At 38.8% G+C, this 14,091-nt stretch overlaps 1 long non-coding RNA gene across 16 annotated transcripts in view; it reads right to left on the reverse strand.

Annotated features, from left to right (window-relative positions):
- LOC124515095 (uncharacterized) overlaps positions 1-14,091 on the reverse strand; it is a 74,677-nt gene that overhangs the window by 36,561 nt on the left and 24,025 nt on the right. For 15 of the 16 annotated variants that reach the window (XR_006962758.1, XR_006962754.1, XR_006962743.1 and 12 more), the window contains one exon: positions 11,520-11,704. This is a non-coding gene — a long non-coding RNA (uncharacterized LOC124515095). Of the gene's footprint in view, positions 1-11,519; positions 11,705-11,882; positions 11,971-14,091 lie in introns of those variants that run through there. The other variant, XR_006962739.1, reaches the window with a different exon arrangement.

A 14,091-nucleotide genomic window follows, 5' to 3' on the forward strand; every position in this document is an offset into this window, starting at 1 on the left:
CTTTTACCAAAAGGACAAGAGTTGGTGAGGAGTGGAGAAAAGGGAACCCTTGAACACTGTTGATGGGCATTTAACTGATATAGAACTATGGGAAATAGTAGGAAGGTTCTCCCCCCAAATTAAAAAATATACAACCATACCATCTAGCAATCCCACTTCTAGGAATTTATCTAAAAGTATTGAAATCAGGATTTCAAAGAGATAAGACTCCATGGTCACTGCGGCCCTACTCACAATAGCCATGGTAAGGAAATAACTAAATTTCAGGGATGGGTAAATGGACAAGAAAACATGAGATAGAAAGATGGCAGACATATATATAGATAGAAAAAGAGATATATAATGAAATAGTATTCAGTCTTAAAAAAGAAGCCCTACTAAGGCAACCACATAGATAAACAAGGACAACATTAGGCTAAGTGAAATAAGCCAGACAGAGAAAGATGAATCCTGCATGACCCCACTTACATATGGAATCTAAAATAGTCAGACCTATAGAAGCAGAAAGGATAATAGTGGTTTCCAGAGGCAGGAGGGAGGTGTTGGGGGGAGAATGAAATAAGGAGATATTGGTCAAAGGGTATAAAGTTTCCATTATGCAAGGTGAATAAATTCTGGATATCTAATACACAACACTGTCATTTTGGTTTCTTAAGCCAACCTAAACAATTGTGTGCATTGTTTTGCTTCTTATGTAGTTCCCATTAGTCACACCAAAATCCTCTATTTGAAACTTCCTTCCGAGATCCCCTTAAGGTGAAAATAGCACTTAATCTGAGAGTGAAGGCTAGGGACGAAAAAAGTAGGGCAAAATGTGTTTCTACCAGAGGGGGCACCAGCTAGAAAGGTTCTTAGATGGGAATGAGCTTTGTCTCTTTAGGGGAACTAAATTAAAACCAGTATATTTAAAAGAAGGCAATTAGTCAAAGGGGAGAATGGATAAAGGTAAACACAGCAAAGTAGAAAGGGATCAGATCTCACAGAGCCTAAAAAGCTGGGTTAAGAATATTCTACCTTAGGGGTGCCAGGGTGGCTCAGTCAGTTAGGCATCAGACTCTTGATTTCAGCTCAAGTCATGATTTCACAGTTCATGAGCTCAGGCCCTGCATCAGGCTCTGTGTTGACAGTGCAGAGGCTGCTTGGGATTCTCTGTCTCCCTCTCTCTCTCTTTGTGCCTTCCTGCTCATGCCCTCTCTCTCTCACTCTAAAAATAATTACGCATTTGAACATAAAGGAATATTCTACTTTATCTGTATCTGTTTATTTTACTTTTACTGTATCTGTTTATCTCGGATACAATGGAAAATCATTGGGAGCATTTTGAGCTTTTTTATTGTTTCAAAAAAAATTATTCTGGCTGCTTCATAGCAAATGATTTTGGAAGGAATTAAGAGCAAGGTGAAGGGGCACCTGGGTGGCTCAGTTGGTTGAGTGTCCAACTCTTGATTTGGGCTTGGGTCACGATCCCAGGGTTTTGGGATGAAGCTCCATGCTCAGCTGGAGCCTGCTTAAGATTTTCTATTTTCTCTCTGTCCCTCTGCCCCTCTCCCCTGCTCAGTTTCTGTCCTAACTCACTCTCTCTCTCTTTAAAAAAAAGAAAAAAAAAAAAAGAATGATATTGTATAACTATGGTCATAGGGGAAAACTAGCCTCCTTGCCCCTGAGAAAGGTGGACGAGTTGGGGAAACAAAAATGAAAGCAGAAAACTCATTTATTTTAGAAATTCAATGTAAATTCACAAGAAGTCAGAGATTCTTGATGTAGAGAGACTTATGGATTGCGGTCTGCCATCTGTATAAACACACAAGCACAACTCTGAGGGTCAGGCCAATTAAGTACATAATAAACTGCTTTCAAGGAAGCTGTTTCAAAGAACAGTAAGTCATAAAGGAACAACGGCAGATAATAAATTAAGGGGCCTCGACGACGTTTTAAGCCCTCTCTCATTTCTAACACCTTTCTTTTTATCCTTTTTTTTTTTACGAACCTTTTTAACTTTTATGCATTTGTGGAGTAACTAAAGCACAGTAAAATGTATTTTCCTTAAATTCTAACCAAGAGGGCAACAGCCTATAGTAAGGTTAGCAAAATGAAGCTTAACTTTAAAAGGAGAGGCCTCTGCTATCTAATTAGTGGTCTGCCATCAAAGTCCTCAGCACCCTTCTAACACCCCCAAACCAGAGAAACTTCTTTCAACTACCTTAGTAAATACAACTTATTTTCAAATAAGCTATTTTGAGATCAAGTGATACAGATGAAGTTGTCATACCCTGAAGTTGTAGTTAAAGCTGCAAATGACCTGGGGATGCTTGGGTGGCTCAGTCGGTTAAGTGTCCAACTCTTGATTTTGGCTCAGGTCATGATCTCAGGTTCATGAGTATGAGCTCCATGTGGGGCTCTGCACTGACAGCATGGAGCCTGCTTATGATTCTCTCTCTCCCTCCCTGCTCCTTCCCTGCTCATGCTCTCTGTCTTTCTCAAAATAAATAAATAAACTAAAAAAAAAAAAAAAAGAGCTGCAAGTGACCTGGATTGCACTATTTTATCAATTCAGGCAATCCCTAGAACCCATCATCATTTTAATTCCCCAGGGTCTTGTCCATTAAGTCTATGACTTAGAAACAGTATTTAGCAAATTAATTCATTGCTGCAGGCCTTTCATAGTTGGACAATGTAATGAGTTGTATAATGTTCTATCTTGCTTTTCCCAAAGTGAAATTAATATCAAAAATGCCTAATTTAAAAAATCAATTAACACATATAGAACATTTTCAAGTCATACTGAAAGTCTTATCAGTAAATAATCTTAAGTGAAGCAAACTACGGAACATCCGTCAAGAATGAGTACTGGAGCCCTAGAAAGTAACTTTGTTTTGCTATTAGAATCTGTGTCTCCATTTGTTTAAATAGAAGATGCTTAAATGCCCTCTTCAAGCACGGCTGACACCACTTGAGTGCTTGTCTTCTGGCAAAAGAGACATTATTCCATCCCAATGCATTTCTACCAAAGGGCAAGTCTGTTCCAATAACTTTTTAGATGACCAGCACGACTCTTCCCTTCAGAGCCTGGGTCACTTGTGTGATCAACACTGATCTGTGTCGACATATAAATGGGGGCCAGCCACTGAGAAAAATGTTATCTCCTGAGCTTTAAGATCAATTGAAATGAACTATAGATTAGCGAGCTACTGAACCACTTGGGCAGTGGCAAATTTTGATTTCTACAAAGGAATTTTTAAAAAAAACAACCAGGCAAGGGAAGAAAGGTGTGTTTCTGGGATCCAGCTACCCTGCAGCGTCCAAAAGTCACACGTGCTTCTTTGACACCACAAGTACCTAACACTGCGTTCCAGCAAGCTTACGGTTATGGTATGCGACAGATGCCAGAACATTCGGTACCTTCTCAGGGATGATGCAAGAAATGTGGAAAAGGAAATAGGTATTTAGTGATTCATATTATGGACCAGCAGGCATTCCAAAGTTCCTTTTGCTCTTGATGTTTAGATAACGTCCTCTCCATGCAGTTAATAAGACAAGATTTGAACATGTGAAAGGATATGTGTGACACTGTGCAAGTGTGTGGATATACTTTGAAACCCAAATCTAAACACTATTATAAATCTAAATAGAACTGAGATCTCCAAGAGTCTGACCTTTTGATAATAATGTGTTCCAGCAACCCAATTATTATTTTGATAACTAGTATAATGTTACACACTAAATAAAGAACTGGAGATTAATTAGTGGTGTCAAAAGTTCAAAAACTTCAGAACATTAAAATGCGTATAATGAAAACTCCAAAAAGGATTAAATGCCTGGCATACTGTGCATAGAACCAAAATAAAGGTACTAGCACTCTTATTGTGTTCAAATTGCCCTATAGCTAGGCCAGTAAAAATGTTGACCAGACTGGTTGGTAATACGTACCAGGTATTCAAAAATGTTTACTGAATCACCCAGCCATTCATCAATTTGGCCTTCACCAAAAGCTTTTGCCAACTACTCAATTCAACACAGTGACTTTAACTGAAAATCAGTGGTGGGAGCGTCCGTTTGTATGGCTCAGTCAGGTGACTGATGCTTCTGACTCCTGATTTTGGCTCAGGTCATGATCTCACAGTTCGTGAGCTCGAGCCCCGCATCAGGCTCTGTGCTGACAGGCCAGAACCTGCTTGGGATTCTCTCTCAATCTCTCTCTCTCTCTCTCTGCCCCTCCCCCATTCACACTCTCTCTCAAAATACACATAAAAAAAATCAGTGGTGCTGTATTAAGTACTTGAATTGGAATCTAGATCTAACATAAGATCCTTTGAAATGTCTAAATGTTGTCTCCCTCTCAGACCCATCAGATGCATTTCTATACCTTTAGATTTTTCTGATGCTGATTTCTTCTGGTGAATTCTGCTCGGGATTTTCATTGTATTCGCAATTACATTTTGAGCACTTTGTTTATATATTGTACAATATACTCAATACCAAAGACATCACGAGGTTTCCTAGTCCCAAGGCAGTATGCATGTTTTAAATAAGCCAAGTGGTAACTTCAAAGTAGAAGGTAGAAAGAGGTGTTGTGATAAAAGTTAACAAGCAAACATGTACACTTAGTGGCTGTACAAGAAAAGGAAAGGTTGGATTCAAGAAGTAGGCAGTCAAGGACTCACCAACAACCTAGATCACATTTTACTAATATTTCCCATTTAGTTCATTGCTTCTTCATTCAATCAATTCATTCTCGTGATTTTGTAAAGATATCTCTGTGCTTATTGTTTGTAACAACCAAAAGCCCTTCTCCGATGATCAGGGCAGGAACATATCCCTCTTATTTTCTATCAACAACTCCCAGAGCAGTCTAATGTCAAAAACGAGCTTGCCTCTTGAAGGCAAGGATTCTTTTTTTCCCCCCATTATCTTCCTTCTTCCTAAAATTTTTTCACTTCAAAAATAGTTCTACAAGCTTTGCAGTGTTGGATTCAGACCCTGCGGGGACCTCACTGGAACGTCTCTCCAAGCTCCTCTGGTTTTTGTTTCAAGGAAACACACTTGGAGGCCAAAATACAAAGAGTCTGTTTGAATCGACTTGAAGGGAGCTTCTCACGTGTTGAGCTCACATATGGTGACTGAACAGAGGGAGAAACGCACCCTGCTTGTTTTTGAAGTGTTTGGGTAATTTTGTTTCAGGCTGCCATATGGCACCACACCCCTCTGCCCATATTTCAAATCTTTTTTTTTTTTTTTTCCTTAGGCCAGCCATGGTTATAAAGAGGAGAGGAAGAATTCGAATCTAGAGGTTTAATTACCTTCACATGTCAAGGACCCAAGACATCCACAGCTCCCTTTTCCATATTTTATCACATGGACTCACCCGGGATGTCTCCTTTTATGGCTGCCTCAAATCACTGCTGGTGATTGTTCATACTGAGGATGCTCCTTCCTCCAGACAGGAAGCGTGTGATCTTGGGATGATTCCCAGATGTGGGGATTCAAACTGGCAGCTAAACACACACTCTGACTCATTTAAAATAGCATGTTACACTTGAACAAGAGGGAAGAGACCTGGGCAATTATTAGAAATGTAACTTTTAAGCTTTTAAGGGATTGCGTGGCAATTTTGATAATGGAGCTTAATGGGGTGAAAACCGAAGTCTTGGGAATTTAATGAAATGTATCCGTGCAGGACTCAACTTGATACCAACCATTTTCAACCACACATAAAAACATTATCTTCTAAACACTAGGACAGTCACAGTGTTTAAAAATAAATAAAAACAACCTTCAAAATGGTGTTATCTTCCTCATTAAATGCCAATTGCTTCAATAAAAAAGCACCAGTGTGCAGAGTTAAAAGGCTAACCTCTCTCTCTCTGATGAGATAGTTTTTCAGGCATAACATTTTCACCCTTATTCATCCCCAAATAAAGAAAAACTTTGGGTGTAAATAATGGTTTTTGAAACAAGCCATCCCCTGTATCCCAGGTCGTCAAAAACAGACCATCCCTTGGCCATCTCCTCACTATGCAGAACCCCTCCATAGGGGTTCTTCCCCACCACCTTCCTAAGGGGGGTATGCAGACCCAGAAGAGATAAACCAGAACCTGAAACCAGCACTTTGGTACTGGCCAGACGTCAGGACTTCAACTGGTGGAAGACCAAGCCCAAGGTACCATGACAATCAACATTTACAAGTTGGAAAACCTTCACTTCCTGAGTTTTTCTGCCCAACTTAGACTGCTTCGAGATTAGATTAGTTATGATGTTTTCAACTAGGAACATGGGTGACCTGTATGCACAGAAGCGAGGTTGTCAACTTGTATTTACATTTCAGGTCTCTGCCAGTGATACATGGACTGGCAATTTTCCATTTGGAGAGCAGTGAATGATAATGGCATAATTAATATTAATAGGGCCATTACATCTCCACAAGTCATTCACATATTTAAATGAACTCTCCCTCTCTTCATTTCTCTGGGCTATTTTTGCATTGATATTATTATAACCTTTAGATCTCTATTTTAACTTCTGAAAGCAATTTACCTCATCAGTTTAATATCAAAGAAGAAACTGGGAAACCTCATTTGAATACAATTTTCATTTTTTATTTCTTTCAAGATTTCAAGCTTAGCCTAGGAATAGGCCCCCTACTGCTGCATCACTTGGCTTTTGAGTAGTTGCTCACATACTTACCCCCACCTACATATGCCATCAACGATGCAAGGCTCTCATAAAACTTAGAGAGATTTCTACATAAGAAATAAGGCTGAGTAAGAAAGTCGGATAGGGGACCACAGGACGAAAAGAACAGTATAAGCACAAGACAAGTATTTCACACACTTCACATGGAATCCACCAAGCTAAGAGAGGCTGCATGTATTTGTCAGGTGCAATTAGACAGCATTTCAGAATACAACTGCAGTAAAGGCAAATCATGAGGAACCAGTACTGCCACAAAGCTCTGAATCGGGGTTGAATCCTTTTTAAACTGCACAATGATGGGTGGAGACCCTTGCGTATGGCTTATGACCCCTAATAGGAGACAGAGAGTCTAAAGAGAGAGGGCAATTCAGGCTATAAAATTTGGGAGCTCACTGATTAGTACACATGCTCTTTAACTTTCAAACGAGAAATGAAAGTAAGGAAAAAAATTAAGTTTGTAACATACATATATATGTATGTAGGCACATGTAACATACATACATATATATGTATACATATATACATAGTATAGTTCTTTAGATTTTTTAAAGTTTATTTATTTATTTTGAGAGAGAGAATGCATGAGTCCAGGAGGGGCAGAGAGAAAGGATGACAGAGATAATCCCAAGCAGGCTCTGCACAATCAGCACAGAGCCCGAAGTGGGATTTGAACCCACGAACCGTGAGATCATGACCTGAGCCGAAGTCAGACGCTTAACGACTGAGCCACCCAGGCACCCCAATTCTTTAGATTTTTTAAATCATTTTCACTAAAGGTAATTCTTTTATATCTAATTTGTACACTTGTAATATAGGAAGAATTGTCCTCACTTTGAACAAAATGTTTCAGACTTAATAATTTCAAATTTTAAATGGATTGTTTAATGATTCATTTTAAAGTTATTTCAGATTTCTTCTGAGACTTGTAATATGGACTCTTACCAGCAAACAGATCAATGAATTCTCTGACAGAGAAGGGAAGAGAATCAGAAAATGAATTGATGGAACTTTCTTGTATAGGATTTGCAATAGGCTCTATTTTAGATTCAAACATCTAAACATCCATCCAGGCCCTTCCACATTGTTACATAGTTTCCTTTGTGCTAAATAACTTGCATTTGTAAGAGAGCATACAAGATTTTTTTTAAGTTTATTTATTTTTAGAGAGAGAGTAAGTGGGGGAGAGGCAGAGAGAGAGAGAGAGAGAGAATCCCCAGCAGGCCCTGCACACAGAACAGATCCCCACGTGGGGCTCGAACCAAGGAACCATGAGATCACGACCTGAGCCAAACCAAGAGTCAGACGCTCAACCAACAGAACCACCCAGGCACCCCAGCATACGAGACTGCTAATTCCAGTTTGTTAGGGTATACTTTGGGGAGTATACTGCCCAGAATAAGGGCTTCTGAAATGAATAAGATCCAGGCTTGAATTTAGGCTTTACTGCTTATTAACTGTTTCACTTAACAGATCTTCACCTTTTGAACTTCAGCTCCTTATCTTACAAAAAAAAAGTCATGAGTCTCACCTGAGATCAAGTACAAAATTAAAACAGCTTAGGCAATGACTGGCACATAATAGATGATTGATTGGTAAGTTTGAAATGTGCCCTCATGGGTGATCATTCCAAAGAAAAATGACATTTTTAAACATGTTTCTTTGATACTTTATCCCAACCAAATAAATTCATGACCCAGTGTAAATATTGCCTGTGATCTCAGTAACAGGATCTGGGACTAAATAAGATAACGTATCTAAACTGCTCTGAGATCTCTTCTAATGCACTCTTCAGTAGGAGGTCAATAAAACAGTCACCTAAGTGCCTGAAAATAATAGAAAGAGCTTTACCAAAGAGATGGCAGAGACCACAGAAATGAGACCAACCAAATTACATTCTGCTGAGCACTTGATTAAATTTAGCTTTTAAAATCCTCTCAACAACCCTGTAAACTAAGTGATACTATCATCCCCGTTTTCCAGATAAGGAAACAGAAATGTAGATCAGATGAATGATCTCTTCTGGGTAGTTGTTATCTTAATACAGGATGACTACTGTGTATACCACTATAGGATAGAAGTTAAAGCCTTACAGGGGTTAGAATTAAATTTGCCAAACTCCGGAGCCTACTAAAATTAATTTCACTCAAACTGGAAGAAGCTGATATGCTTGGTTTCCACGCAACTCCTCGACACCACGAGATGCTCAAAAACAACATCATGTCACTTCGAATGACTATTTCTGATGACAGGGGAGAAAGGGAGGATTCAGGGTATGTATGCTTTTATTTCTGCGGCTGGTTGAGCTACTACTCATTCATATCATTCAGCCTGTAATGAAATTGTGAAGTCTGTGGTGGAAAATGCCCACCAGGAACTCAAAGATTCCATGCCTTCCAACTGCCCTTAGAGCTACTCAACAGGATACTTAAAGCTGCAGACTCTTTAACTCTCCTGATGTCTGGAAAAATTTAGAAATTATACAGATAACACAACACATAAGCAAAAGTGCATCTGGACCCTGCCATTTTCTCTCCATTATCTGTGTCACTGAACTGTGTTTATTGTTTTTGATTTAATAGCATGATAGCATGTGGTTAGACTTGACAGAAATTGAACTGTCACCAGCCAGCCTTCATGAAGAGATCTCCTTAGTTCTGAAATATATCATGACTCCCATCTTTATTTTCTGATTATTTTTAACTTCTGAAAGCATCTTCATTAAATCCAGAAGACCATATTCCCATGTGATTAAACCGAGTCAGTATATTTTCTTTGTTAACTTGAAATCCCATTATGCAAATACACTGATCCAAAAAAGGTGGGGGTGAGGGGTGATGGTATTTATTCTAGAAAAATTGATTGCCCAGTAGGATTTGGAAAAAATAAGAATCTTAATCACCATTACATAAATACACTTCACACCATCTTTTATGTTCAACAAGGAATACTCTACTGTATAATATTTAGTCAGGATCTGCACTTGCCTGATATTATAGATAAGCCATCTCTACTGCTATGTCTATGAACATCTGAGAGAAAAAAATAAAACGTATACATGGTAAATCCAATCTACTTAGAGAATCTAATGCTTTTCCACTTTTAGGTGTACAACAAACAAAGTGTGCTCCAAGCAGAGTTAGAGATTAATGAAAAACCCATGACGCACACGAATGATCACACGTATGTGTGCTCAAAACAAATATTTACTAAGTCCACTGTACAGAAAGCTTTACTATTCTGACTGAACCCACAGATTCTCAATCACAAATTTGTTACTAGCTGATTGTCAGTGCTATGAACTGAACTGTCATGACAGAATGGTTAATACAGAAGAACCAGTAGGTCATGAGTGAAGAGGCTACATATCCTGAAATGAGAATTAGAGACATTTCAAGAGGGAACTAATTAGGTTCCTAGAAACGGGATCACAAGCATCACTTGTGATCACTTTTACATAGCCCCAAACGCTGAAACTACCTATCTTTCAGGCCTACTCTCCAATTTGATTTTCAGGGCCTGCCAAAGCTGGGCGGTAAACTTTACTAGATTTATTTGGTTAAAATGGACACAGAGGAAGGGTTAAATAAGGAACAGAGATGATGTCAAAGTTGCATTGGACTTCTGTGTCAACAGCACTCATCAGTTGGTCAATCATCAAGTGTGTGTTGCACAGTGCCAAAATACTCAACTAAAATGGGATTGGATTCATTGGGAGGATGACCCAACAGCAGAGCAAACTTCAGTGAGGAAAATCCCAACTACACCCATCCTTTCTGTGTGATCATGCACAAATGATTACAGGAGATTAAGTACATAAAGCTAGTGACACACTGTGTGGCTCACTGTAAGCATTAAACAAATAGTAACTATGATACAGGGATGGGAGAGATACTTTTGATAGTCTGGAGGGTTAGAAGGGGGGGTGGTTAAGAAAATAAGGCATCAAAATAAAAAATGTTTGGCAACTGGCAAATCAAAAAGTGTAACACCATTTCAATGTAGTTGAAAAATTTCAAGCCCACGAGTAAAAGATGATAAAGCAATGAATAGATAATCTTACAGAAAAGCACACATCTGAAAATTATGCATACAGCCTGGTGCTGTGTTCTCTAACACCAAAAAACAAAGAGAAAGAAACAACAGGCCAAAATAAAAAACTTTCAAATTTTGAGAAAAAAGACAAATTCTGAAGTGATAGCTTGCAGCAATTTTACTATCTCACAATCTGTCAGTATTATTTTTTCAGAACTACAAAAACAAAGATTTTATTGTCCATCTATTTCACCTCCTACAATCTAATATATAACAACAACAACAAAAAAAAAAGTAGAGAATTTTAATTCCCAAACTAATGGATAATTCAGCCTTGTGCTTCTATAACTCTAACTCTTTTTTTCTATTGCTACCTGATATACATTAAGGAAATGGATTACAGACAAGACATTTTCACAGAACTTGTCCAAGACTAAAATCAAAGTAGCTAAGTCTCAGGTAAATTAAAAGTGGCAGTTACCACTGGATACACTGAGGGGCTTGTGGGACACAGAAAATTAAGTCCTGGACAAATAAGGTCAGTTGGTAAGAATGTAAAAAAAAAAAAACAAAAAAAACAAACAAACAAAAAAAAAACAACTTAATGAGATTACTGCATAAAATGAATTATGCAATAATGTACTTTCAATATGCAAAAGGTTATTTTGATTTGAAGACCACTAAATCAACCCTAACAAAACACCATACTATTTGACTCCAGATTGATGGCTGATCTAGAATATGTACTTCTGCTGACCCAAAATGAAAATGCCATCTATTTTTTGGTGGCTGCTTACCTGATGACATGCGAGTTCAGCCTCATGTGTACTCAAAGAAATTGAGCAAATGGAGAAATAAACAGAATAGAAATGACTCAGAAGACGAATGGCCATTTGGTCTCTCTTTCAGTTCTGTTTCTTTACTAGACTTCCTCTTCCTTCGACAAGTGAAAATAATGTGGGTAATTCTCCTTCCAATCAGACTGGAGAAAGAGGTCAAAGATAGACAAAATAAAATAACAATAGCAAATGTAAATATGAGAGCACTATGACATTACTGGAAACAGAAACCCGTTTCAATGAAAAACAATTTCCATCTAGAAAAACACAGTTCATCTTATCTACAAGCTAGGAGTAAAGTAATGACCTGAGCACACCCACCTTTCTCTCTCTCATCAGCCTCTCTAGAGATAATATTAAATTATATACAAATGAACTCTTTACCAGCCCTTTACCCAGATCAAGAAGTGTCAAAGGAACTGAGAAATGTTGAGGAATCTCTAAAAACAGGAAGACAGAGACTATATGAAATAGGAAACCACAACTTAAAGGGCTTGCAAGTCATTTTACCAAAAAAGATGGGAATGTCTTTGAGGAGGGTCACATATGCTTGTAGTAGGATATGTGGGGAGTAAGAGAAGCCCTCGGGCACCCACCATGCTGACTGGTTAGATACATACAGTGTTTCACTTATTCACTCTACCCTCAATATACTAGACTAGAAGGGCAAAGGGAGGAATTGCATTTGAAAGGCTGAGCAGAGTCCCAGGGAGCTGGTGTAATCATCTATCAGCACAGGAAACTCCTTGGCTAGAAGACGAAAAACCCTTTCTTGTCACCCCACAGCAGATGCTGCCCTTTTCTCAAAGAAAGAGAATGTTTTTATAGAAGGTCTTTTGTTTCATATCAGGAGCTCCAAGTGATTATTTGTAGAAAAAAAAATAATTTATCACATCACCTTGGTTCATTTTCCACAATGGGAGAGAGATAAAAATTAGACAGAAAACTAGACAGTATATCTGGCTATAGAACATTCATTGAGAATTCATGAGAATGCAAAAAAAAAAAAAGAAAAGTTGATTCAACAAACATGTCAGCCAGCTTTTATGGAAGAATATACCTTTACATTCAGTATTAAAAATACAGAACTACAACAAAGCCTTTGAAAATAGATACAAAGAGCTCTTTTGCCATCTTGGAGCCTGGGGAGGCCTGCTGGGAATAGGACTCCTAAAACAACAAATATGGCTGGAAGGCTACAGTCCAAGGCCATTTTTGCTGGCTATAAGTGGGGTCCCTGGAATCAGAGGGAGTACACAGCTATTCTCAAAACTGAATGTGTTTATGCTCAAGGTGAAATTGAAATCTATCAAGGCAAGAGAAGTGGTTATGTATACAAAGCAAAGAACAACACAGTGACTCCTGGTGGCAAGCTGAACAAAACCAGAATAATCCTAGGGAAAGTAACTCATGGTTCATGCCAAATTCCAAAGCACTCTTCCTGTAAAAGCCATTGGCCATGGAATCCATGTGATGCTGTATCCCTCAAGGATTTAAACTTACTTAAAAGTAAATAAATAAAGGTATAGCTATGTTCTTTTGATAGATGATAGATACATACATACATACATACATACATACATAAAATGGAACCACCTTATGATCAAAGTTAAAATGTTGTAACTGAGGGGCACCTGGGTGGCTCAATTGGTTTAGTGTCAACTCTTGTTTTCAGCTCAGGTCATGATCTCACAGTTTGTGAGTTCGAGCCCCACATCAGGCTCTGTGTCATGGTGTGGAAGTTGCTTGAGATTTTCTCTCTCCCTCTCTCTCTGTCCTTTCCCCACTTGTGCATGCTCTCTCTCTCAAAATAAATAAATACACTTTAAAAAATGTTATACCTAGCAACTCTACCCATTAGGTTTTAGAGTAGGTCCAAAGGGCCTATCACCATACATGAATAAAAGAACCTAGCAAGTGGACAGTTTCACATCCATTGCACATCCTAGAATGATATCCCTCTGAAATTTTCCAGCATCTCCCTAATCCCTGTTCCATGATACCTATCAGCCAGTGATATCTGCACCCTCACACAGAAGCAGCCAAGACTGGGCAGCCACATCCTAAAGTGATCGCAAAGGTGTGTTTTCATCAGTGTGCACTTCTGTAGGCAGTGTTGGGAGCTTTCAGATATGAGGAGGAACTCGTTCAGTTCCCAGTCTGCACAAGCCCTCCACAATCTCAAGCCCACCCTCTTCTCCGGCTAAAGCCACATCTTGTCCCTATTTCCAGTGTGATATACTTTCATGTGCATCAGGTCAGTCACCTCACAGCCCCTGTCTCCTGTGTTACCCATCACTGAAGTCACTTGATCTCCAGAACCAATATATGCTTGGATGCCTCTATATTTTTCCAGGACATTCACCAATTTCTGAGGCTGGGCTGTATGGTCTTCATCATCCTCATCCAACCTCAGTACTTCCTGAAACTGGAAACATCTCAAATAGGTGGGGCTCATCTTTGCAATGAGATTTTCTCACGGGTTTTGTGTCCTCTGATTTCCCCACAATAAATGGAGTTTTGAAGGTTT

The sequence above is a fragment of the Lynx rufus genome, unplaced genomic scaffold (genome assembly GCF_022079265.1).
Source record: "Lynx rufus isolate CCGP_SWC_20201006 ecotype Redwood Valley unplaced genomic scaffold, mLynRuf1.p SCAF_1, whole genome shotgun sequence".
In the NCBI taxonomy this organism is placed as follows: Eukaryota; Metazoa; Chordata; class Mammalia; order Carnivora; family Felidae; genus Lynx; species Lynx rufus.